This window comes from Pinus tabuliformis, chromosome 8 (assembly GCF_031772625.1).
Source record: "Pinus tabuliformis cultivar Carrire ecotype Pingquan chromosome 8, CPIR1, whole genome shotgun sequence".
NCBI classification, from domain to species: Eukaryota; Viridiplantae; Streptophyta; class Pinopsida; order Pinales; family Pinaceae; genus Pinus; species Pinus tabuliformis.
Window position 1 is genome coordinate 978699038 of NC_142294.1, and position 27890 is coordinate 978726927.

Below are 27890 nucleotides of genomic sequence, written 5' to 3' on the forward strand. Positions count from 1 at the left end.
TGAATATAAGAAGCTTATTGAAGATTCCAAGAGGCCATTGTACCCATTTTGTGTTGACTTCACAAAACTATCCGCCATTGTATAATTATACAATCTGAAAGTGAACAGTGGATGGTCTGATACAAGTTTTGACCAAATGTTAGAATTGTAAAAAGATGTTCTTCCTAAAGATAACACACTTCTAGATTCTGCATATGCTGCAAAAAAGTTGAAAAAATCATTGGGATTAAACTATGATATGATACACGCATGTCCAAATGATTGCATTTTATATTGAGGAAGTTATGAAAGTAAATATCAATTACCAACATGTGGAAAATATCGATGGAAGGTAGATGCTCAATCTTAAAAGGTGTGGAAAGGTATTCCAACCAAGGTGTTAAGATATTTTCCCATAGCATCAGGGCTAAACAAAATGTATAGGTATGATTTTGAACACTATAGTTTTATTCAAGTTTTCCCCTTCTTGTACTATCTTTACCATTTGTCGTAATGTCATTATATGATAATATATTATATAAATGATAAAAATCTTTTTCATTATAGCTTTACAAACATGTCACAAAAAATGAGGTGGTATCATGAGAATGCAAGCAATGATGCACTACAAGAAAAAAGGACATTGGCGAGGGGAAAAAAATGTCATCATAAGCTCGTTGGTGACGGTCAAAAGAGCATTCAGCACCAAAAACTGAACGTCACCAAAGGTGGTGTCACCAAAAGTATAGGTGTTGTAGTGACATTCAAAGTCCATCACCAATAATGATTTATAATGATGGATAATGACCATCACCATTTCATATGATCAATGGTGATGGACCATAGCCTCCATCATCGAAAACGGAACGTCACTAAAGGTGGTGTCGCTAAAAGTATAGGTGTTGTAGTGACATTCGAAGTTCGTCACCAATAATGATTTATAATGAAGGATAGCGACCACCACCATTGCATATGAGCAATGGTGATGGACCATAGCCTCGGTCACCAAAGGTGGTATCGCCAAAAGTATAGGTGTTATGGTAACATTCAAGGTCCATCACAAATATTGATTATAATGATGGATAGTGACCACTACCATTTCATATGAACAATAATGATTTATTTTTATTGGCTTATATGGGCCTGATCCAGGTTCGCAAGAGTTATTTAGCCAAACAAATCCGGAAATTACTAGCCCTTTCGGCAACAGCCCGAGGAGCGTGGACTGAGGTCTCATCCGAGGTAGCAGGGGAGGGTGCGGGAACCAGGTTTCTGCACCCTAGGGATGTCTTGGTGTGGTATGGAGGTTTCGCGCACTAGTTTATAGCTCTATGCTGCTCGGTATTCGCACAGATGCAGCTTGATTATATCTTTCCTATTAGCGCTCTATTCTATTGGAGGATGTGGTTACTAATTAACAAGTTCTTTAAGCAAACATTTAACCAACACAACTGATTAGCGTATTAAAATGAACCCAGATTTACATTCATTCAAACCATAAGCAGATTAAATTAAACAGATATTATGACTGCTTAGAAGAAACGCAGAATTTCAGAAAGAACTTATCTTTATTTCCACTTTATCCTTAATACATCCAGATCCACCCTGCGCACTCAGCTGTAGGGATTTGCACACATAGTTGTGGACTTTCCAGGTCTCTTTGCACACAACTGCAGAGCCTCTACCTACTACCCCAACCCTCAACTCGGACTTACAGATGCTTTCAGACTATCTTCTTCAAAAACCCATTACATTTCATCATTTTTCCAAAAAGAACTGCCTTTCCCTCATAGAGTCATGCTCTATTTATACCCTTCCTTGGCCCGCGATCCCTACGCAGGCCGACTCTATTTATATTTCTTTACATTATTTTCGGGCAGACTACCCTTTGACTCAATCCTACTATAATTCACGCTCCGCATACTTCAGAGTTTTTACAATAATTTAATCCTACTTTTTGGGCTTTCTGCCCCAAAACTGTTATGCGGGACCTCCGCTACCCAACAGTCCCCCAACACAATCATCATGACTCATCCCGAGTCACTTGCTGGCGTGGCTAGATGCTCTGCCTTGGCTTCGTGGTTCGCCTCCCTTTGAGTGGCGCTTGTCGTCCTGCTGCTCCTTCATTATCTCCTGCAACGCTTCGTCTGGCTCCTGCTACAATGTTTCTACCACATCTTGCAACCGATGATGCTCATTTTGCTTTGCTCGGTTAACATATAACACCCCCTCATAGGATTTTAATGCGAGTGGGGGAGCCGCATATGGGACGTCCTGATACCATCGCAGCCACTTCCGACCTTCGTATCTTCTCTTCGCATTGTTTGTCGCAGCTTGTGTTGCAATTTTGCAAGACCCTGGCTACTGTTCGCAAGATCCCAATCTTCAAGGGACATCAAAGACAACTTAGTAACTGCATATCTACCCATGGTCACTGTCTGTCCATCCTTTCATTGTTTTGTTGTAGTGCACCAGCCTGTCCTTGGGCGAGGCAATGACATACAGACCAATTCTGCTTCGTGTTCCCTCTTTTTCGGTACATCCCCTACTGGTGATTCTGCAGCTTGCGGGATGACCACAACTGTCACCCCCATACTCCTTAGAGAGTCCTATTTCTCCATTGGCCAGATTACTACTTTCAGGTGCATGCCTTGTGCATAGACAATGAGAAAATCCATCTGTGTTTCCGAAGTGTAGGCTGCCCAGTGGATTCCCCTCAGTGATTTATAGCCATGCGAATTTCAAATGCACTAATTGCCGCTTGTTCGAGTTTGTGTAAACTTTTTGTGAAACCCTGTGGCAGCTCATTCCATATATGGCTCGTACTATTTCTCTTAATTTCCCACCGCCCGCTCCCTTTTTCCATAATGCAGACATCTTGTCATGAATAGTGATATCAACGGTCATCATTCCTTTTATCAGTGCATCCGTGTGAGCCTTCTCGCGCGACTGTGACCCTTGTGTTTGGTAAAATTTATGCGCACTATAGTACTCGCACATCTATCCCCCAGGCTGCTTTATCATCCCACGCTCTCTTTCGATTAGGTGGAGCGCTACGACTGGGTCTCCTACAGATAGTTAGGTGGGCGAATCCCTAGTACGAGTCTTCCATTTCCCGATGAGCCCGGGTCGCGAGCACCCTATACGTTCCCTCGATTCTATTATGGAATTTTGGTGCGCGCATCCCTGTTCTCTTGGGTGTAGTCGTAACCACGCTAGCGGGGTCAATGCTTGTAACAGAGTAGGAGAGCCAGCCACGTTAGTTTCCTTGGGTAATTCCTTTCCATAATCTAGGCAGGCAACTTCTAACTGTAATTCCGCAATTGCTTCGTCCAACTTCATACTTTGCGCATAGAGTCAGGCCCTAGTTTCTTCTAACTTATCAAGTCATATTTTTCCATGCAGAATGGTTGCCCAAAGCTGTTGAACTCTGTCGTGGACGTCGTCACTAGTGGTGTGAGCTACACCTGCAGCAGTTGGTTGGGTTGTAGAGAGATGGTTGCTCCCGGCTTTGTGACCCTGTGTTCCACGCAGGTCTGGTTGGGGTGTCAGTCATCTGACGTGCATCCGTATCTTTTGAAATATCGCTTTATGCCATCGGGGCTGCCACGCATGTCCTCTAATCTGGACTTGAAACTGCCGCCTATATCCTAGCTTTTGTGGCCCCCCTTTAGGGGTGCGCAACCTGTCTTTCGACACACTAGGCTGCTCCTATATTACAGATAATGTGCCAGGTGGGATGAGCTGCGCTTCAGCTGTCACGCCATTCTCCTCTGGCCGTGGTCTTTCTTCTGCCGTTACACATTGTACATACCTAGTCACCATATTGAAGTTGAGTATTGTAACTGCATGCAGTCGATTCCACCATCGCTCTGCCTCCTCCTCGGGATCCATGGTGCAGATGCTATCATGTTCCCATGAGGTTCTTCTATTATTGGCAGACTACATTCGATCTGTGTCTTGTGTTTTTATCTATTAAATGCAATCCAGTTTGTCGTCACTTTCCTCGTCGCGTACGGGTTCAGTATAGCGTTCCTCTTCCACTGGGTCCAACAGAACTACTACCCATGATGACTTCTTTTTTAATGTCATCTTACGTCTTTTTAAGTTAATGATCCCTTTCATGTCTATGGCCCAATCAATTCCAAGCAGTGCAGGGTAAGGATTGCTGTCATCAACAATCTCTATGACTTCAAAATTGGTCTGGGTACTTACACCGTCAATATCCACCGTCACTCCTTGCAATTAGCCAATTGGTAGGATCTTTTATTGGTTGGCCATTTGTAATTGAATCGAGGACCATTACAGTGCGGGCTTTCCCATACGCTCCCAGGTTTGTTTAGGCAACACGTTTGCATCCAAGCCTAAATCTAGGATGACTTGATTCATTTCATAGTCACTGATTTGCACTGTCAATCTCATCTCTCATCTGGTGCGCATAGCATGTCTTCCTAGTTTCTAGATGACCTGGAGTTCACTGGATCTGGCGCACCTGGTGATCAGTTCTTGCAATCCTTGAACAACCTTATGATCGCATAGCAGTTTCATGCAGGTTTCAAGAAAGGTAGTGATCATGGAGGGGTCCACGCCTAACTCCATTGGATCCCTTCTTCTAGGGGTAGAAGCTTTCGCGAAGCTCTGCTGAGCTTCTCCTGGCCCCGTCTTCCCCTGTTCTAGCTCAGTGTTATGTTCTTGCATAGGTATGTCGCACCTCTTCCCGCCTTCATTCCCTCCTACAGTTGCGCTACTTCTTAGTACCATATTTATACTAAGGTCTTCTTTGCGAGGTTCCAGGCGCATCATCTGGACATTCTGGGTCGGTGGAGATTGGAGTACTAACTTTTCGCTCAATTGGGCAATTAAGGTTGGACAATCTACCAATTCGTGATCAAACTGCTCATAGTAGGGGCATGAGATCTTGGTTGGGTTCGTGCAGTCGCAAGCATAGTGTCCCTGTCCACCATAATTATAACAAATTAACTGTCCACGGCCCTGTTTGGGCCCCAATCCTCTTCCTCGACTGCATCCTTGAAATCCTCCCTGCACTTCAGTCTGCACCTGGTAGGTTGGGGTTATTTATAGCAATAAGTCATAACTTCAACACGTTTTCTCATCGTGTCCTACCGATCGACAAAAGTTGCAATACAACTGCTGCGAGGTCTAGGTGTACTTTTGTAATAGGTGGCAGTTATCCGTCGCATGCTTCCCTCCCACCTAGCAAATTGTGCACCAGAGTGTAAGCACGACACTTGATCCTACTTGTACTTCTAATTTTAATGGCATTGGTCCTCCTCCTGCCAGATAGTTCACGAAGACAGGACAATGGTCCTTGTCGTGCGCTTGGCTCTTACATTTAATACAACCTGCCTCCAGGCATACCTCTGGTTGGGACATTCTTCCTTGCTTTAAGCTTTGCACTTCCAAACTCAAGTTTTGAAGTTGAAGTTGTGTGTGGATCTGCTGAACTCCCAACCCTAGGTCCGGTATCGGGGTCGCATGTAACCTCATTGATGTCTCTAGTGCCTCGGCTTGGGTTGAGATCTTATGTTGTGACAAATCCATCCTTAGATGGGGCATCAAGGATGCCACAAACAATGTGCAATGCTACCCATCTATCAAAGTCATGTTAGGTTCGCGAATAGTACTTTTTAATCTTTGGTCCAGATCCCATGGAGTTTCGCCAGGCAACATTTCTATTTCCTTGAACCCAATGACCAACTAGGCTTCAGAATTTTGTCAGCCAAATTCTTTAGTAAGCGCATCCTAGATCGCCACTATTCCCTCATTCGAATGGTCGGTTGAGTATTTTATGTACCACATCAGCACGCGGTCTTGTAGTGCACTGACCAACGTGGCCTTTTTAATGTTTTCATTTGTTATGCCTTGTGTGTCCCATATAGATTTTATCACAAACTAGAACCGACTTGGCTCTTCATTCCCTATCCCCTAAAATGTCAGTAACTTGACTGTGGCTTCCATCCCAGCTTTCGGTGGTGGAGGGGGTGGAGGTGGTGTTGGTGTGGATGGACTCGACGTGGGTGAAGTGGGTTGCGGTGTAGATGGAGGTGGTATCAGTGGAAAGCGTTCTTTAATCAATCAGACCGCACTTCTTGGTGAGAACCTAGCAAGATCCTCCTTGCTCTCTCGTGAGATAGAAATCAAAGGGTTGTTCTCTACTCCTCCTGTTCTTCGATAATCCTTTCTGCTTCGCGTTACTCCAGACATCAATATACACGCAGAATCTATTTTTTGCACAACAACATTTTAATCCAAGTATTCAATGATCTGATGTACCTTCCCCGTGGTCCTTGGAGAAATTTCCTTTCTGCTTCATTGTAACTTAAGGTTGTATCTATCACGAATTCAGTGATAAATCCCCATATGATCCAATATAACCAATGGTCTACCGTGTGCGTAAGTCTATCTTTGGTGGGTCCAGCTTGCGCACCAGTTCTGGGGTCCAGACTATCGGCTGGTCTAATCTGTACCTTCCCATGCTATCTGCTAACTTCGTGATCCACTCATACAATTCTATCATAAATGTTACGAAGAAGATCTCGTGTATATCTATGAATATATAGCGATCCAACCACTATTCCTTTGGTATTAGCGAGTTCTTGTTTTCCTGAACCGTGAACTCGTGAAGCTTCATATCCCACCAATCTTCAAGCTCTTTCTTCGTAGGATTCCAGTGTTCCCACATTAGACACCCCTTAGGTAGATCCCAGTCCTGGCAACAGAACCATTTGTTGGCTTATATGGGCCTAACCCAGGTTTGGAAGAGTTATTTAGCCAAACAAATCCCACAATTATCGGCCCTTTCGACAACAGCCCGTGGAGCGCGAACTAAGGTCTCACTCGAGGTAGTAGGGGAGGGTGCTGGAACCAGGTTTTTGCACCCTAGGGATTTCTTGGTGTGGTCTGAAGGTTTTGCGCAATGGTTTACAGCTCCGTGATGCTCAGTATTCGCACAGATCTAGATTGATTATATCTTTCCTATTAGTGTGTTATTCTATTGGAGGATGTGGTTACTAATTAACAGGGTCTTTAAGCAAACATTTAACCAACACAATTCATTTACGTATTAAAATGAACCCAGATTTACATTCATTCAAACCATAAGCAGATTAAATTAAACAGATATTATGATAGCTCAGAAGAAACGCACAATTTCAGAAAGAACTTATCTTTATTTCCACTTTATCCTTAATACATCCAGATCTGCCCTACACACTCAGCTGAAGGGGTCCACTCACACAGCTGCAAACTTTCAAGGGCTCTGCGCACACAGCTGCAGAGCCTCTACCTACTACCCCAACCCTCAACTTAGACTTATAGACGCTTTCAGACTATCTTCTTCAAAAACCCATTACATTTCATCATTTTTCCAAAAATAACTGCCTTTCCCTCATAGATTTGTGCTCTATTTATACCCTTCCTTGGCCCGTGATCCCTGCGCGGGCCGAGTCTATTTATATTTCTTTACATTATTTTCGGGCGGACTACCCTTTGAATCAATCCTACTATAATTTGTGCTTTGCATACTTCAGAGTTTTTACAATAATTTAATCCTACTTTTTGGGCTTTCTGCCCCAAAACCGTTACGCGAGACCTCCGCTACACAACAATTGTGATGGATCTTTAATGGCCATCACTATTGGTGCATATATATGGTGACGTTCATTGACCGTCACCAAAAGACACATTGCTAAAAGTATAGGTGTTGTGGTGACATTTAATGTCCGTCATGAATAATGATTATAATGACGAACAACGATTGTCACCATTTCATATCAACAACAACGATTTATGGTTATGGACCTTTGAGGGTCATCACTATTGATGCGTATATATGGTGGCGTTCGTTGAACGTCACCATTTCATATTTTTGGTGAAGGTCGAAAAATGTCACCAAAGCTCATTGGTGATGGTCAAAAGAGCCTCTGTCACCAAAAATTGATTGTCACCATTCCATATGGATGTCAGGGCATGATGGAATCGAACCACCAACCTCCTGCTTGTAAAGCAGGTGCTTTTCCATTGAGCTAGCACCCTTTAAAGAATTATATTTTTTAAAATTAGACCTTGAAACTTCATAAATTGTAAATTCTACAACTTCCAATAAATTAAAGTCTCAGCAAAAGTTTACTAAATAAGAAAAGCAACATCAAAGATGGAGGTCCCTACCTAATGGTTATTGAATTTATGAAAATTGGGTGGAGGGAAAAATAGTTATGTATAAGAGAATCAATATGTTTAGTTGAATACTCAATTAGAAGTGAAACCCCGAAGACATTTATAACCTATAAATGACCTATAACTATCAAATGCACCAAATATTGGAAAGGAAATGTCATAAGTGGACAACATATGGAAGAAGAGGTGGCAAGGACTTAGAACCCTTGTACATCTTGGCTTGCCTTAGCACTTGGCACATATTAGCTTTTTTGACATGTCTTTGTACTATCTGGCACATCTTAGCATGTCCTAGCATTCCCTAAAACACCTTGGCAGTCATGACCTTACAACTACCATTGAATTTTTCCATGACTTGGGAACCTTACATTCACTAGAACACCTTGGCACTCCCTAGTTGTCATGCCCTCTGTTATTCTCCATAATGTCCCAGGCTGATGAAGAGATTGATGGAGGTAACCACAGACCAATCTTTTAGTTTGGTATCTATCCCTACCAAACTAGAGAAGGATCTCTCTATGAAATCACAGCCAAGAGATGATTGGAATGTAAAGGATTTTAGGCTAGATAGCTAGGGTCAGGTGGGTTTTTGGAAAATTTAGGGACTTAGAACTCTATCCACTAGTGTCTTGTCTGGCAGGGACTTTGTCAAGGAGGTCAGGACTTGGAACGTTTTCTAGGATAAAGTACCTAACATGCATGACATAAGCTCCATAGAATAGAGTACCTCCTACCTAGAAGAGTGTCCCCTGCTCAAAATATAGAACCCTTCTCTACTGTGCACTTTTCTTAAATATAAATATGTGCATAAAATAGTACTAAGAAAAACACCTAAATTAAGAAAAGTGAGAATCTAAGTCAAACTATAAAATTATAATAAATATGGATCTATATATAAGTTTGGGAAACACTAGACAAGCATGCTTTCATACAACAACAATAAGATGCTTAAAATTGATGCGATTCTTTCATCGTTGCTATACCCTCACAGCAAAACTGGAATCTATAGCATGTACCCCAAGGTTGTATGCATTTGCTGAAGGTGTAGATTGAAAGTATCTACTAATATGAAGTACTATTGAAGGAGAAACACCTTAAAAACAATAGATAAAGTCTATTGTGAATTCAACTCATTTTCACACAGAACAAGGCTATTATTGGGTACATGTTACACTAAAAAATGTCACCTTGACTACTTACAGTTAGTATGGCTCAAATCAACAGTCATGCTACCCTCTTAGGCAAGTCTCATGCCTCTGTTATCCATCTCAAACTCAAAGAAGAGAGAAAGTCTTGTAAAAACTATGTTTATCTCTGGGGTCGCAGGTTCTCTCTAGCCTTACCTGCGGGGACGCTGACCATGTTCACAAAATCTGCGTCCATGGACGCTCTGTATGTTAAGGGACAGGTGCGTCCCTCTGTAAAAGGCAAAATGCGCGAGTTTTATCTTGAAAAAGTTACTTGTGGTTACTTCTAGAACATTCTAGAGGTCGGTTTGATGAAATGGATGCGCCTCCAGTTGGTTCATGTATCTCTATTAAGGGGGAACTTATCCCATCAATAAGGGAGCTATCCCACCCAAAGAGGGGGATGATCCCATTGATAGTGGACCTGAATAACCTCTTTACAGCACTATAAATAAAGGCATTGAGCCAGAAGGAGAGGAGGTTGGAGCTATACATTTTCTTTGGGTAAATGCTGCAGGATTTAGGTCTTCCATTAGAGCCTTTGTGAGGAGAGATTGTCTTCACTTGATTCTACTTGGGAGAGGGTGAGCTTTGTCAAAGTAGAGGAAAACCCTTGATGGACCCTGGGAGGAACTTGCACAACACCAAGGCCAGGTTGTAAGAGTTTCTTTGTTTCGTTATTAATACAAACTGGTTTATTTTTCTCAATAGCTTGTGTTAATGAGTTATTTCATGTGTTCCTTGGTCTGCATGTTGAATATATGTTTTATTATATGAAATGCAAGTGCTTGGTAATTGTTTGATTGTTTGTGGTTGCAGGAATTGACTTGAAGGAGGAGCTCATCCGGATCGTCAAGAACGGACTTCAACAACAGCGTTTTGGAATAAGGTAAGCCTAAACACTTGTAGTTTTCATGTTGTAAAAGGTGTATTTAGAGAAAGATCACTCCATTTTGTCTTGTTTGTCATTAGAATGTCTTAGACTTCTAGGAAGGTCAGTCGTGTCCGCACCCTTGACAGATTCCGTGTGACAAATTGGCGACTCCGCTGGGGAATCCATTAATGAGAGAGTCTTTTCCTTTATATGAACTTTGCTTTGAGAAAATCATTTTTATTTTCTGGTTTTTGACTGTGAGAATTAGTATTTGGGTGGCTTAGCTTTAGATTTAGTTAGATTTGGTTTTTCTTCATTTTTCCAGAAGGACGCACCCTCTTAGTACTGCACAGTGCGTCTTTGGACGCGCTGTTGCCGTCTGCACAGAGCGGGGCCACACCTGTGACAACGGGTTGCCTGCGTCTTCCTGTAAACTTTAAGAAAATTCCATTTTTGCTTTAAATTGCTTTTAGATTTTGTTTTTCCTTAGTGTTTTCTGCCCAGATCCTTTAGTACCCTGTCAAGAATTTTCACCTGAACTAGTTTTGTGAGCTTTGAGTGTTTTAGTGGTTTTCAACGAAGTTTAGACCTAGGGTTTGATTTTTGGAAAGGCTTTGTAGTGACTTTGATAGTAGAAAGTTGTCCAGCCTTAGATCTCTCTGGTTAGTCAACCTTCTTAGAAGTCGGGCCTGTCGTAAAGTCTCCTTTTGTGAGCAACTTGCCATTTGAGTTGTTTTGGGTCAAATTTCGAATTGCTTGTTTATAAAGTATTGATTTCCATTTTACAAAAAGAACAAAAAGATTAGAGTTTTGTTTTGGCTAGTTTTTGGTTCTGCAATAAGCTAGTCCTTGATTTGATTGTGATCAAGTAAAACACCTTAGAAATAATCATTGTTAGTTTTGGCCTCGTTAAGATTGCTTAGAGTAAATTTTCCCTTAGTTTGCTTATGAGTGCATTTTCATAGGTTTTAAGAGTTGTTAAGATTGATTTTTGGTTACATTAGATTTACTTGCTTTATTAAAAGAAAAATACAAAAACATCTTCTTAAAAAGTCTTGTTTCAAGTAGCTTTTTGTTTTCGAAAGAAGAAAAGAGTTTTTTCGTGCATGTAAAGAGAGGTTATGTTTTTATGCTTGGAAAAGACAAACGAATTGTTTCTTTGATTGTCTTCAATTAAGAAGTTGCTTTTATAAAGATTGCATTCTCTCAACTTTTTAGTTAAGCAATTCATCGAAAAAGTAAAGTAGTGGATAAATCATTCTAGGTGCATTTTGTAGTGGTTTCGAGTCGAGTCAACACACCACTGGTTTCACTTCCATCACCTTTTGACTTAAGAAACAACCTTAAAAGTAACGCTTAAATTAAAATCAATCTAGTAATCTTTATTTTTCTAGGGCTCTGAAGCACCAACATAGCTTAGGCTAGGGTCTTGGAGTAGGTGAGTACTTAACTCTCCAAGACTACAAAACCAAACAGATAGTCTATCTTGAGTAGAACAAATCCAATTGTTTCAGTTACATTCTGGGAAAGCTCCTCTTAAAGGAGAAGCACGAGCTCGTGTCCGAACCAGTGAGGGGATCATTCCTCCCTCGTTGGGAACGACGCCAGGCAGTACGTATTACAAACGGTAAACCTCGGATTAACCATTGTCGGGGAGCCAGGGGTCACTTATCGGTAAACCTTGGATTGTTGTCAAGGAGCCGGTAAGGGGATTGGAGCTTGCTACTCTGCCCTTGCATGCTGTCGGAGTTTAGACTGTTCCCCCAGGTGTAATTGTTGTGATTGGTAACCTTAGTGGCCATAATATCTAGGATTCTACCCAAGGTGACGGTGGAGGGAAGGTCCCACTGTACCTGGAGTAGACGTCGGTTATACTCACTTGGATTTTCTGGGGGGTTCGCTTCACTTCGAGATGGTTAAAGTGGAGGAACTTGGTCCAGTCTATTCATTAAGCAGGTTGCCGGGGTAACTGTTCCACCCACCATTTCTGTACTGAATCCTGCGAGGTTGGGCCTAATCACCAACTAGCGCTTTTGGTCCGGAAGACTACTGTTTGTGTGTGGTTTGACGCTCTAGATTATTTAGGCGTGTGCTTCAAATTTTTTTGCTTCTTTAGAAGACTTTAGGTGGTTTGATTTGAAATTTTTACTTTGTTTTCGTGTGTTGTAGTTAAAATCTTTAATTTTGGCGGAATTACCGAGACAGTCCCGTAGACTTCGGGGCAAGTCTCCTGAGATTGTTACCGGAATAGATTTGTTAAGAAAACTCCGTAAATCGCGGGGTGAATCTCCTGAAGACATTCCGGGTCATTTAGAAGGGTTAAAGGTCCTTGTAACTCCTCCTAGTGGCAGTAAAGTAGGGTCACCTGAAGAAGGAGAGTTTTCCTTGGTAGTCCATCCAGATTACCAAAGTTTAGAAACAGGTTACAATCCCGAAGCAGTTACAGTTTCCGAGCTTGCTGGTAGTTTTTCATCTGCCAGTGAAACAGGCGAAGAACCTGAAATTTCCGAACCTGTTACTCCAACTCCTAGTGTTCCTGATTCACCAAGAATAGAAAGAATTATCACCGAAAATCTTCCTGTTGGATTAATTGCTATAGAAGAACTTGTTCCAGAGGAAGAAATAGGCGTTTCTGATTCTGAAGATCTAATTACCCTTGATCTAAGGGAGCGTGAATCCATCTTTTACAGTCCTCCTAGAAGTGAATCTTGGTACCTTGCATTAACCAATTTTTTAGACAACTCAGTAGGTTTTTCTACACCTCGTACTCCGGTTCCACCTAGAGGAATTCATTCTCCTGTAAATATGTCTGGTCAGTCATCTGTGTTTTCACAAAGTCCTGAATCTTTTTTACATGGCGGTCCTTCTGTTCCTACTGGGTATCAATCACTTTCTGGTACCTTTGCGGGAGCATCTCCTCAACCCGTTGATCATGGGTTATTAGTTGGAAACAGTGGTAATGTACCATTGAGTATAGGTGACGTTTATATGATGTCAGGTTCAACTCCCATTAACCAACCTCAAGGTGGCCAATTACCGCCTGGGGGGCAACCTTCGTTAATGCCTGGGGGGCAACCTCAAGGTACTTCATTCGTGACTGGGGGGCAACCTCAAGGGTATCAACCCCAGCCTCAATATGTACCCCAAAGTCAACCTCAGTATCAATATCAACCTCAAGGATGGCAACCTCAAGGATGGCAACCCCAAGGGTATCAACCCCAAGGGTATCAACCTCAAGGATACCAACCTCAAGGTCAAGGTCAACCCCAGTATTCGTATTTACCTCAAAGTTATCAACCTACGGGTCAATACCCTGGTCAAGGTTATCAACCACCTCAAGGGCAATCATATGGGACTGCACCTTACAGTTATCAACCCTATCCTCAATACGGCTATGGATCTCAGTATCCTCAACCTGTTACGAGTCAATACCCTGGAATGTTAACATGGGATCCGTCACAGGGTCAACAGATGTCGCAACCAAGTATACAGTCGGTACCTCAAGCAGGACAACCTGCAGTTCCTGGTCCACCCCAGCAACCGCAACCTGTCCAGTCAAGTGTTCAGACCCCTGTAACTTCTGTAGTTACTCAGCCGCCAATTGCACCTGGTACTCCACCTCACACGGCTGCAGCAACTACCGCTTCATCTACCATGCTTACTTCTGGAGTATCGGCAGCTCCGGTTTCTACTGTCCCTGTAACCACTCCTCAGACATCTGTACCGTTGTCTGGACCCACGGTTCAAACCACAGTCCAGATGCCTGCAGGCCAACCTGGTACAAGTACGGTTGTTACTACTCAACCTCAATTTGTTCAACCTCCGTACCAGGGACAGTATCAACCTGGGCAAGCTGCCCAACAACCGGTTTACCAGTATCAACCGTATCCTGGGTACACTTATCAACCACCTCAGCAACCCCAGTACGGTCCGGTTAATCCTGGTTTTCCAGGAGGATATAATATCCCAAATGCGACTCCTGTTCCTAGTTATCCTGGATATCCTCCTCCTGGGGCTGGTATTGTGACTCAGAGTTTTAGAGATCCTAACCGGCAGTTACCGTTTATTGCGACTTTAGATTTACCCGACTTGACGCGCCTAACGAACGATCCAATTCAATATCTTCAGTTCTGGCCGCCAATGCCAAATAAGTTGCCCAGCGATATACCCAAGTTCGAAGGTAAGTCTGGAGAGGATCCGTCTAATCACGTGATGACTTACCACCTCTGGTGTGCATCAAATTCCATCTCAGATGATTCCATCCGCTTACGTCTTTTCCAGCGTACACTCATTGGTCTCGCAGCCAAGTGGTACATTGAGTTACCACGGGCCTCTTTTTACAACTTTAGCCAGTTAGCTACCTCGTTCTTAACTCATTTTCAGTTACCAGTCAGATACGATAATGGTACAGAATTATTAACTTCGCTAAAACAATCGACATCCACGTACATTTCTGATCACATTCATGAGTGGAGACGTCGAAGAAGATTAGTGAAAGTTTTTATCCCGGACCAAATCTTAGCTGAATGGTTTGTCAAATCATTATTACCAAGAATTACTGAAGATGTAGCTAAGGCCGGAGTAGTTACTGAGGAGCAAGTCATTGCTCAGGCACAATACCTTGACTTAGTTTACACTCAGTCGGGTACGTTACACGAGAAAATTCCGGATCTTCCAAAGTCAAACCAAATCGCTGCTGCTCCTTCGGGATCTCATGCCGCTGATGGTATGATTGGTATCGTGACTACGAAGAGTAAGAAGAAGTCTTCCAAGACCTCCAATACTCCAATTATCACTTTGCCTGATTCTCCGACAGGAGAGTCTTCTCCTCCTGAACTTACCGCCGACATTCACGCTGTAGAGTCATCTACGGCCAAATCAAAAAACGGTGGAAAGAAGAAAGGAAAGAAGAAGGCTAAAGCAGACAAGGCTCCAAAGGAGAAAACGGAAAAGTCGGAAACCAATGACGAAAAACGCAAACCTCGATATCCTTGTCTTATTTGTGAAGAAGATCATTTTACGAGAGACTGCCCTCATCGGGCCGAGGTAGTGAAAATAGTCAAAGGTTCTCCCACTCCTGCTGTGTTAAAAAATCCATTTCCAGAGCAGGAGAATAAGATGATAGGTTCTTCTTCGAATGCCAGTGAAGAACCCATTTTGATGATGTCTCATGTCAGGATTGCGACTCGATCGCAAGATTATGGTAGTAAGGCTCCTGTTGATGGTAAGGAAGCAGAATCTTCTCACTCTAACCCATCAACCTCAGCTCCTGGTTCCGATCCACTACAGATCGAAAAACCTAACCCAGACTTAGTGATTAAGCCGCCCGCCAAGGGTGTACTTCGAAGGTCTGCTTTCAATCCACATGCGAGAGCAGCCCAGAATTACAACATTGTTGAAGACTTAGCTGTTTCACCTTCAGCAATGTCGGCACTCGAAGTGCTGCAATCATGTCCAGCGCAACGAAAATTGCTTTTGTCGGCTATTGGAGCTGTCGATGTTCAGGACCCGAACCTAATGATCTTTGATCTAGAAAGTAGTACACCGCGTCTCCCCCATCAAATGGCTTTCCAAATTCCAGTGATAGTCAAAAACAGGCCTATTCATCGGACTGTGATTGATGAGGGAGCTTCTACGTGTATTATGTCGATTCAATGTTGGAGATCGCTTGGTTCTCCTTCGTTGAACCAATCCCCCACCATCCTTAAGGCCTTTGATGGCCGTGGGTTCCGTCCGTTTGGTATTCTACAAGAATTGCCTATAGGGGTCGAAGGTAAAACCGTTAGTCTGGATGTGGAAGTGGTTGATGCCCCTCTAGACTACAACCTTCTTTTGGGTCGAAGTTGGTCATATGCTATGACAGCGGTCGTTTCATCGGTCTTCAGAGTCATTAAGTTTCCACATAACGGTAAGATCGTGACTATTGATCAGCTGACATACTTTTCATCCGACCCAACCTCTTCAGAAACTATCCAGCATGTTGGTAAAACGACAATCCCTTATAGGGACATTGGTGTAGGTTTAGTTAAGGATTCCGGTTTACTGGGAACTTTTCCTCTCCCTCCACTCAATGCAGACCCTTCGTTTGCAACAATTCATATGATCACGTCAGAAAACATTATTTATGATGATCCTTGGTATGTTCCCTCTGACTCTGAGCTAGACTCACTCGGTGATGTTATGCCGTTGAGTCCGTATGAGATTGCTTATGAAGCTCTTATGTCTTTTACCGACTTTCATTCAACCGAAACCGACCAAATGAATGTGGTCAGTGAAGAGTCACTTTTCACCTCACCCTTAGAACGGATAACGTTTCCCGAAGAAGTGTCATCTGACGAACAACTTCGCGAAATCCTAAGTGTAGATGATCTACCATGGGAAGATCTCCATCACAGATCTTCGTTTTTACCTAAGGATGATGCATTTGAAAATGATTTTTCATCTATCTTTACCGCTGAATATGTCAAAGACGCTCAGGATCCAACGAAACATTCTGATTCAGAGCTGAATTTAGGGAATATTTCTCGTACTATTCCCATTGATATTTCAGTGAAGCCCGGAATCGAGGAGAACATTCATATAGGTGCCGCATGTACTGAAGAAGAAATCCAAACTTACAAGGCCCTATTCCAAGAATTCCGCGACGTGTTTGCCTGGTCTTACGAGGAAATGCCGGGAATTGATCCTGCCATTGTTGTTCATGAAATCAAAACCTACCCGGATGCTAAACCCATTCGGCAACGGTTGCGTCAGATTCACCCTCGAAAAGCGGCTGCGATTAAAGCAGAAGTCGAAAAGCTGTTGAAAGCAGGTTTCATTTATCCGATCCCGTTAACGGATTGGGTATCGAATATTGTTCCCGTCAATAAAAAACAAGGAACAATAAGAATCTGTATCGACTATAGGGATATCAATCGAGCTTGTCCAAAAGACAACTATCCTACGCCTTATATCGATCAAATTATTGATGATTGTGCCGGAAGTGAGATGTTTTCCTTCATGGATGGTTTCTCAGGCTATAATCAAATCAATATTCTACCTGCCGATCAACCAAAAACGGCATTCATTTGTCCATGGGGGACATTTGCTTATTGCAAATTACCTTTTGGACTTAAGAATGCCGGGGCCACTTTTCAACGGGCAATGTCTTATGCATTTCATGACATCAAGCACATTGTGCAACCCTATCTCGATGATTTGCCTGCTCATTCTTTACAACGAGCTGATCACCTTGTCCACCTACGAGCAATCTTTATGAGGTGTAGGCATTATCGAATTCGGTTGAATCCCCACAAGTGTGTTTTCTGTATAGAAACAGGTCGATTGCTGGGATTTGTTGTTTCAAAAGCCGGCATTCGCGTCGATCCCTCGAAAGTCGAGGCTATCATCAAATTGCCTCCTCCTTCGAGTTTGCGCCAACTCCAAAGTTTGCAAGGGAAAGCGAACTTTTTACGCCGATTCATCCCAAACTACGCCGAGGTCACTAAAGGTTTTACACGGTTGTTGAAACAGAACGCACAATTCTTTTGGGACGAGATTGCCCAACAATCTTTTGATGCATTAAAACACGCGTTGACCCATGCACCGTTATTGCATCCTCCCAACTACAACCAGGACTACTTCTTATACCTCGCAGCTTCGCATTCCACCATTGGAATGGTGTTAGTTCAAGAAGATGAATTCAAAGCAGAGCATGTGATATATTATCTTAGTAGAACCTTAAATCCCACTGAGTTAAAATATTCGCATGTGGAGAAATTGGCCCTGGCAGCCGTTCAAGCTGTCCAGCGTTTTCGTCACTACATTCTTCTCCGCAAGACTACAGTTATTTCGGATTGCAACCCTATGATTTATATTTTGACAAAACAACTGCTAGGGGGCAAGTACTCTAAATGGATTGTTATCCTGCAAGAGTTCGACTTGGAGTTCGAGAAGTCCAAGTCTAAGAAATCTTTAGTTTTTGCGGAATTGATGTGTGATTTCCCGAGTGCTGACACAGAGACTGTGGCAGAGGAGTCCATTGTGGACGAATCTTTGTTTCTTATTAGCACTTTAGATCCGTGGTATGGGGATATAATCATCTATCTCCAAACCCAAACCTTTCGGCCTGAAGCTTCCAAGGAAGACCGTCGAAAAATTCGGTTTCGATCCCAGCAATACAGAATTATTGGAGATACACTTTATCGCCGGGGGGCAGACTTAGTTTTTCGACGTTGTTTAACTCACGAAGAGGCTGAGAGAGTTTTGAATGATTGTCACTCTGGAGCATGTGGCGGTCATATGTCTGGGTATGCCACAGCTCAGAAGGTGTTGCGCGCTGGCTATTTCTGGCCGTCTATGTTTAAAGATTGTATCCTTGCTGTCAGAACATGCCACAACTGTCAAGTGTTTGATCGAAAGATGCGCGCTCCACCTGCTCCTCTCCACCCTATAATTGCCGCTGGTCCATTCGCCAAATGGGGCATTGACTTTATTACTTGTAACCCTCACTCGGCCGGGGGGCATGCGTATATCATCCTCGCGGTTGATTATTTTACAAAATGGGCCGAGGCGATGCCTACATTCGACGCAAGCGGCAAGACAGCTGCAGTTTTCGTATTCAATCATATCATAACTAGGTTTGGTGTCCCACAAGCAATCATTACTGACCATGGGAGCCATTTTCGAAACGTCATGATGACTGAGCTTACAAGCCAGCTTGGTTTGCGCCACGATAGCTCTACTCCTTATTATCCGCAAGCCAACGGTTTGGTTGAGTCAATCAACAAAGTTCTAGTCATCATGATTCGACGGATCATTGGTATCCATCGAACGAATTGGCATAACATGTTATTTTCGGCGCTATGGGCATATCGAACTTCAGTGAAAAATTCAACAGGTTTCACCCCTTTCCAGCTAGTTTATGGCTTAGAAGCTGTGTTACCTATTGAATGCGAAATCCCATCACTTCAAATGGCTGTCGAATTACTTCCAGCTACTTCCGAAGAGGAGAAACGGTTATTATACTTGGCTAAATTAGATGAGACTCGACGTGACGCTACTTTAGCTATCGAGACTCACGCGAAACGAATGAAAGCTCAGTACGATAAAAATGTAACCCCTCGAAGTTTTTCGGAAGGAGACCTAGTACTATTATATGATCAAGCTAACGATAAGCTAGGTGCCGGAAAATTCGTTCCCATGTGGCATGGGCCCTACATTGTAAAGCGAAAGCTAGCAAAAGGGGCTTATGAGTTAGTTGATTTTGATGGGGACTCTTTGGGTAAACCCAGAAATGGACTTTACCTAAAGAGGTATTATGCTTAAAATGATGGGTATGGAGAAATTTTTAGATAGGTTAGATTTCCTTTCTAGCTAGCAAGTGTGTTAGTTTAGTCAGTGTGCTTAGCTTAGCGAGTGTGGTTTTTCGTCATTATTCTGGCTTATCTTGGTTTTACTCTTGATATTGTAGATGTCGACGCCTCTCCAAACATACATTGGATTTGCTGATGGTGCTTGTCGTAATACACGGAATATCTCTTCCGCAGCTTGGGTTATCTATTCGCCCTCTGACGAGTTAGTTTCTATGCATGGGGTAAGCCTCGGTCAAACAACGAATAACATTGCAGAATACAGTGCAGTGGTTGAATTATTATCCGAATCTATTTCATTTGGAATTCGACGTTTGATAGTGAGGTTAGATTCTGAACTTGTTGTATTACAGCTTAATAGAGTTTATGCCATTAGAAATCCTGTGTTATTAAGGTTGTTTTTGAGAGTGCGTCTCTTGGAACGTGAATTTGATTACATTGAATATCAACATATTCCAAGGTCTTTGAATACATTAGCAGATGCAATTGCTTCTCGAATGTTGGACAGACATTTACGATAATCATGCAAGTAAATTTAAAAACATTTCATCACATATGTTAAACAAGATAAGCCGGTAATAGTGATATATATAGATAGAAGTGTGTCAAAAAATATATACATCGTCTTCGATCATAGGTTTAAAACACCTTATGATCGGCAAAATGATAGTACAAAAAGTCAAAAATGTCACATGTGACTACAAAAGTGACTAGTCAATCACTGGTGGTGCTCTCTGTACGACACCACTGCGCGGGCTACCTTACGCAAAAATCTCCTAAACGGTCCAGGGACCGCGACTACGAAGCGCTGAAGCCTGATAGGAATGTCGTCCATAGTAGTCTCAGGTATATCTGCCGTGAGACGCTCTAGATCATGCTCCAACTCAGCTAGTACTTCTGCTGTCGCATCCTGTGGGGCCGGTACCGGTGCAGCTGGATGTAGTCTATCATAAGGCCGGAGGTTGGCTGGACGCTGTGGACCAACATCTGCATTTTGAAAAAGTTTACTATTAGTTTTGAGACGATATATATAAAAAATACAAAAAATACATAACTAGAAAACTTGTGAAAATAAAAGTACCTCTGTCGTCCCATTGTTCTCCCTGTGGAAGAACCATGTCCGGATCACCTCTGAAATCCATTCCGGCATACGGAAAGTCCTGTATCACAAAAAGCTGGCCCTCTAACCAGTCAAAATAACTATCTGAGAATCGAACTACTGTCGCGCCCTCGTCAGGATGCCGGGCCATCACCGCAACCCATCGTATCAGCTTTGGCTGCTGGGGACCCAAGATATCAACAGTGAGTTGCTGAGGGATCAGCATTGGAATTCTCTCCAAGGCAAAGCTCACGACTATAGGCCCATATCCAAAAGTCTTTAGTCGTCCGTTCTTTGCCTTGGTCAGTTGGCTCTTCATATGAGCCGACACAGCTTCACACCAGTTGAAAATGGTGCCTTGGTAACAGTCAATTGCCATCCGCATTTGGGATCCGGAAGCAATGTGTAAAGCGGCCGCGCCGCAAATTCTGGTAACCGTGAACGCTATGACTTTGAGTTCCGGTAGAGTGATGTGTTTTATCTCTATGCCTTTTGAATGGTGAGCCCCACGTGTGCACCAATCCTCGCGGAGACTATCAAGGGATTGGCCACCCGGCCTAGTCCCCGCAAGACTGAGTTGCTCACCTCTGTTTGGCAAGCCAGTGAGAAAGTATACATCCGAGGGCTCTATCTCGAGCTGGTGCCCTCCTATGTAAAAGCATTGTTCTTGTACGTTCCATCGCTCAACCAGCCATTCCAAGAATCTTACCTGGCCCCTCATGCCCGGTATGGTCCAATATTTGTATAATCCGCATGCTCTTAGGGCATCCAGGGAAGGTTGATGATTTATTGCAGCTTCATCTTCCTCTACATGCTCTCTTTCTCTCCAGTCTAACATGATTAATGCCCTGCATATCAAAAATAGCAATTAGAAATTGATTTGGGAATTTTTGGTGGTTTTTTGAGAGAGTTGGGGTTTTGAAATGCGCGTTTCTCGGAGGACGCACCCCGGCTTTGTAGCACAGGGCGCCCGGACGCAGCTGGCCTGAAGGCGGGCTGCGTCTTCCGACCGTTTTCCCGTATGAGAAAAAGTCGGGGGACGCAGGTCACCCGAAGGGCACCTGCGTCCGCCGAGAGGCGCATTCCAAAACCAAAACCCCCCCAAAAAATGAAACTAAGACCTAAAAATTAATTCTAAACGGATAGAAATGCAGAGTAGGATGTGTAAAATACCTGGATGAGACGGCGTTCGATTCCGACGGTCAGATTTTCCGCAGCGACCACGGGAAGTTTCTTGTCAAAAGCTCCTTTTTCAACCTCAACAGTGAAACGGTAAAAATGATATGGTAAAAGGTCTTTTTATAGGTTTTTTGGATGAATTAGTTCATTTTTTACCATGAAAAGATGTTTTTGAATGTATTTTTGCCTATTTTAAACAGGTATGAGTAATGTGTTGCTTTTGTGCAGGACAAAGGGATTTCGAGGGAAATTGTAATTTTTCACGAACAAAAATATCAGAGTCATCTTTTAAGCCCTTTTCTGACTCCTAAAACATGAAAAGATCGCCGAGTGTTTCTTTTTCACTCGTTAAAACGGAATTAAAAGACGGTCCCCATTTAGCTCTTTTCTGACCGCAAAATCAGGAAAAGATTGCCGGGTTTTTGTCGTTTCAAACTCGATAAGGAAATAAAACGACGTGTCCTTGATCGCTTTTTACTTTTCAGGTTAACGACACTATTATGAAAGTACTCCTTGGTCGCAAGATCAAGCGGTTCCCCCAGGTATTATTTTATACTTTTTCGGGCTTGAGGGACACAAATATACGAAAAAGTTCAACGTGGAGTCTCCTTTAGTTTTTTCAGACTCTCTAAAATTGAAAAACGCCGAGTTTCTCCTATACTGGGCTCGTTAAACTTTTACAGTAGAGGACCTGTTCAATTACAAACAGGAACGAACCACTCCTTCCTAGGGTTCGAATTTAAACTAGGTTGGACTCGTCCGAAGGATGAGCTTATAATCAAGCATATGTTATCCTCCTCAAGCTTGTTAAAAATAAAGAGGTACTTGCCAGAAATGGTGGGGGAAAAGAGAGAAGAATGAACCTGTTTGTCACCTTTTGTCTCAGAAGAAACTTTATTACCACTCTTGAACACGACACTTTTCATTCACCTGGGTTGGGAAATCTTTTACCTCACAGTTGACCAAATCACTTTGAAAGTCTTTAACCGGGTTCCAGGGGTTAACTTTGAGTTATACGTCACCAAGCCATCTGTTGTGTCGTTATGTGTTCAAGAGGTCTGCAAGCAAAAACTTTCATCTGCAAAATACTTGTCATCCATTTGACCATCCCTGAGTCAGTCCTTACAGCAACATTTCTTCAACTTGAACAATGATTTCGTGTTGCGGGCTTGCCTGCAACGGGTCGCTTTCTATCGACATCGACACATTATCTAGAAAGATGACTTAGGAATCGACAGTACCTTGAAGTCTGCATGCATCAATGGCAGGTTTCTCGCCTTTGACGTCAGTTTACATCATTGACTTTCGATCAGAGGATTCCGTGAAGTGTTCGACATCAAAACATCTATTCACATTTCACGGGTTGTGCTTGGTACTTTGAGAACCATTGACATTACTGGTGGTTTCTCTCACGCTTGTTAACAGTTTACATCATTGACTGGTAATCAAGTGGTTTCTACCATGTTCGACATCGAATCATTTAATCACATGGCTAGAATCGTACCAATTCGGGAAGTAGAAGTGAAGACCCTGGATCTAGTTTCTACCATCCAGGCTGCGAGGAGTTTTGTATTCATTATCTATGTAGACTAATCATAAACAGATGGCTGCGTCCATACTGTGTCTACAAAAGTTTATTAAAATGATGTACTGCAAGATCATTCCTGTATCAGAATAGTTAGTCCATTAGTTAAAGTTTTGAATCTGAGTATGGGAATGCCTACCTCAGTGATGATATAATCTTATCCATGTATTTTGTGTTGAAAATTGCAGGTTCCAACCAGGCCATCCACAAGACAATCCTTGAAATGATAAAGCGCTTCACCCTTCCTAGAATTACAAAACCCTATTCTATTCCAGGCTTCGCACTTTAGGGGGCAATCTGTTACACTAAAAAATGTCACCTTGACTACTTACAGTTAGTATGGCTCAAATCAACAGTCATGCTACCCTCTTAGGCAAGTCTCATGCCTCTGTTATCCATCTCAAACTCAAAGAAGAGAGAAAGTCTTGTAAAAACTATGTTTATCTCTGGGGTCGCAGGTTCTCTCTAGCCTTACCTGCGGGGACGCTGACCATGTTCACAAAATCTGCGTCCATGGACGCTCTGTATGTTAAGGGACAGGTGCGTCCCTCTGTAAAAGGCAAAATGCGCGAGTTTTATCTTGAAAAAGTTACTTGTGGTTACTTCTAGAACATTCTAGAGGTCGGTTTGATGAAATGGATGCGCCTCCAGTTGGTTCATGTATCTCTATTAAGGGGGAACTTATCCCATCAATAAGGGAGCTATCCCACCCAAAGAGGGGGATGATCCCATTGATAGTGGACCTGAATAACCTCTTTACAGCACTATAAATAAAGGCATTGAGCCAGAAGGAGAGGAGGTTGGAGCTATACATTTTCTTTGGGTAAATGCTGCAGGATTTAGGTCTTCCATTAGAGCCTTTGTGAGGAGAGATTGTCTTCACTTGATTCTACTTGGGAGAGGGTGAGCTTTGTCAAAGTAGAGGAAAACCCTTGATGGACCCTGGGAGGAACTTGCACAACACCAAGGCCAGGTTGTAAGAGTTTCTTTGTTTCGTTATTAATACAAACTGGTTTATTTTTCTCAATAGCTTGTGTTAATGAGTTATTTCATGTGTTCCTTGGTCTGCATGTTGAATATATGTTTTATTATATGAAATGCAAGTGCTTGGTAATTGTTTGATTGTTTGTGGTTGCAGGAATTGACTTGAAGGAGGAGCTCATCCGGATCGTCAAGAACGGACTTCAACAACAGCGTTTTGGAATAAGGTAAGCCTAAACACTTGTAGTTTTCATGTTGTAAAAGGTGTATTTAGAGAAAGATCACTCCATTTTGTCTTGTTTGTCATTAGAATGTCTTAGACTTCTAGGAAGGTCAGTCGTGTCCGCACCCTTGACAGATTCCGTGTGACAGTACACTTCTTTGCTGAATGGGAACTACAATGTATTGTAGTGCTGCTAAAGGAAAAAAACCTTTAGTGCAACATAGATAAAACTCTAACAGATATTGTCACTGTGGCCTCCGTTGTTGATGATCTCATCAATATAGGTAACAACTTCGATAATTGAAAAACCAAAAGGTGTGATGCATAGATAATTTGAAATGACATATTTGGGAATACTTTACTTTATTATTGTTGTGTCTTTATGTCATAGGCCAAGGATGCGAAGAAATACATAAAATATTAAATAGCATGGTATAAGTTGATTGCTGGTTATTTTGAAACAGGGATGGAATTCTCCTTGTGCGTGTTCTAATCTAGTGGGTATAACTTTAAATAAGAAACTAATAGTTATGGGTTTGAACTTGTCTCACAATTCATGAAAAGTCCCAAATTTGTTCACTAGAAAGAAGTAGAGTGAGTTGTCAGGTTTATGGAAGGGAACACCCTATTCGCACGAAGATATGTTGAAATTTGTCAGACATATTATTTCTCGTCTTCTTGTACGTGTGTGCTTTGAAAAGATAACCACATCCAAAGACTCAATAACAACTCTGGTAAAGTTTATAGATGTGAAGCACTTCTAAGAAAACCAATCACTTAATGATAATTGAGCGAGGAATATGTCGAAGGATTCAATCTTGCACTCAGTCATAAAAAGGAAGTTGGTGTATCTAGCATCTTGCCAGCAAACCGACTCCAACCATAATGTGAAAGGCAGGTTAACTGCGAAACATCTTTCCCACTTTGTAGTATTGTTCCCTCTAGAATTCCAACAGGTATCTGGCTGCTTAGATCCACAAAACTCGTGCCAGGTAAACTCTGCATGATACAATTGTGACGTGAAAGCTTTACACACTCTCTAGTTTCCCTCTAAAAGAGGGTAAGTCAAAATATTATGACAATCTTAACTGTAATTTGATCATAAAATATTGAGGTATTGCATGGAATAAACAATATACTATCAATGCACTAATGAAGAACTCAAATAAACAAATTTCTTATTTCTACAATAGCGCCTCTTGGGATTCTCAGATAAAGCACCTAACCTGCATGGAAAAAGCTTCCTAGAATAGAGTACCTCCTACCTAGAAGTGTGTCCCCTACTCAAAATATAGAACCCTTCTCTACTGTGCACTTTTCTTAAAGATAAATTTGTGCATAAAACAAAACTAAGAAAAACACCTAAATTAAGAAAAGTGAGCATCTAAGTCAAACTATAAAAGCATAGTAAATATGGTTGTATATAATATTGAGGTATTTCATGGAATAAACAATATACTATCAATGCACTAATGAAGAACTCAAAATAAACGAATTTCTTATTGCTACAATAGCGCCTCTTGGGATTCTCGGATAAAGCACCTAACCTGCATGGAAAAAGCTTCCTAGAATAGAGTACCTCCTACCTAGAAGTGTGTCCCTGTTAAAAATATAGAACCCTTCTCTACTGTGCACTTTTCTTAAAGATAAATCTGTTCATAAAACAGAACTAAGAAAAAAACCTAAATTAAGAAAAGTGATCATCTAAGTCAAACTATAAAAGCATATTAAATCTGCCTGAAATCAATGCACTTCTTTCATCGCTGCTACAACCTCAGAGGAAAATTATAATCTACAATATGTATCCCAAGGCTGCATGCATCTACTAAAGGTGCAGACCAAAAGTATCTACTAAGATGAATTATTGTTGAAGGAGAAACACCTTCAGAGAAACACAAATAAAACTATAACATATATTGTCACTGTGGTATTGGTTGTAGAAGTTCTCATCAATATGGGTAACAACTTCAATAATTGAAAAGCCAAAAGGTGAGCTACATAGATCATTTGAAATTATATATTTGGGCATACTTTATTATTTTTTGGGAGTGTTATTATAGAAAATGCAAGGTAGCCTGTTGCATCTTTATGTCACAGACCAAGGATGCGAATAACTATAAAAAATATTAAATAGTACGGTACAATTTGATTGTAGGTTCTTTCGAAACAAGAATGGAGTTCTCCTTGTGTAGATTCTAATCTATTGTGTATAGATTTAAATAAGAAATTTATAGTTATGGGGTTGGAATTGTCTCATGATTCATGGCAAGCCCCAAAGTTGTTCACTAGAAAGAAGTAGAGTGAGTCATCAGGTTTATGAATGGGAACACCCTATTCATAGGTAGATAACTTCAAATTAACTGAGCATATTATTTCTCCTCTTCTTGTATGTGTGTGCTTTGAAAAGCAAACCACCTCTGAAGACTCAAGAACATCTCTAGTAAAGTTTATAGGTGTGCAACACTTCTGAGAAAACCCATCACTTAATGAAAATTGAGCGAGGAATATGTCGAAGGATTCATTCTTGCACTCAATCATAAAAAGGAAGTTGGGTTTCCAACATCTTGCCGACAAACTGACTCTAACCATAATGTGAAATCCAGGTTAACTGTGAAATCTCTTTCCCACTTTGTAGTATTGTTTCCTCTTGAATTCCAATAGGTATCTTGTTGCTTAGATCCACAAAACTTGTCTAAGGTAAACTTTGCATGATACAATTGTGATGTTCAAGCTTGACACAAACTCTAGTTTCCCTCTAAAAGAGGGTAATTCAAAATATTATGACAAGCTTAACTGTAATTTGATCATACATTGTTGAGGTATTATATGGAATAAATAATATACTATCAATGCACTAATGAAGAACTTAAAATAAACGAATTTCTTGTTGCCACAATACCACCACTCTTGGGATTCTCCAAGGAGCCACTAATTTATACACATTTGGAATCTTTACTTGGTCTGTAGAAAGATTAAGCAATGGTAGTGATCACTCTTTGCCCTCCCATGGAAGGCCTATACAAAGTCAACAATAAATTGATTTAAAAGTGAGGTATATGCCTAAAAAATAGAAGTCTGACTCTTCAACTCTAATTTAGTGGCAAGGAAATATTAAACTGTAAATGCTTGATCTTCTACAGTGTAAATTTCTAGATAAATGGTTAGCGTAAATTTGTCCATTGTCCACATATCCCAAAAAACCATGTATGTTTGGACTCTGGTTGTGTGTAAGAGAGG

At 41.8% G+C, this 27890-nt stretch overlaps 1 pseudogene; it reads left to right on the forward strand.

Moving 5' to 3' along the window:
• LOC149238706 (ATP-dependent Clp protease ATP-binding subunit ClpA homolog CD4B, chloroplastic-like) overlaps positions 1 to 27890 on the forward strand; it is a 149434-nt pseudogene that overhangs the window by 71596 nt on the left and 49948 nt on the right.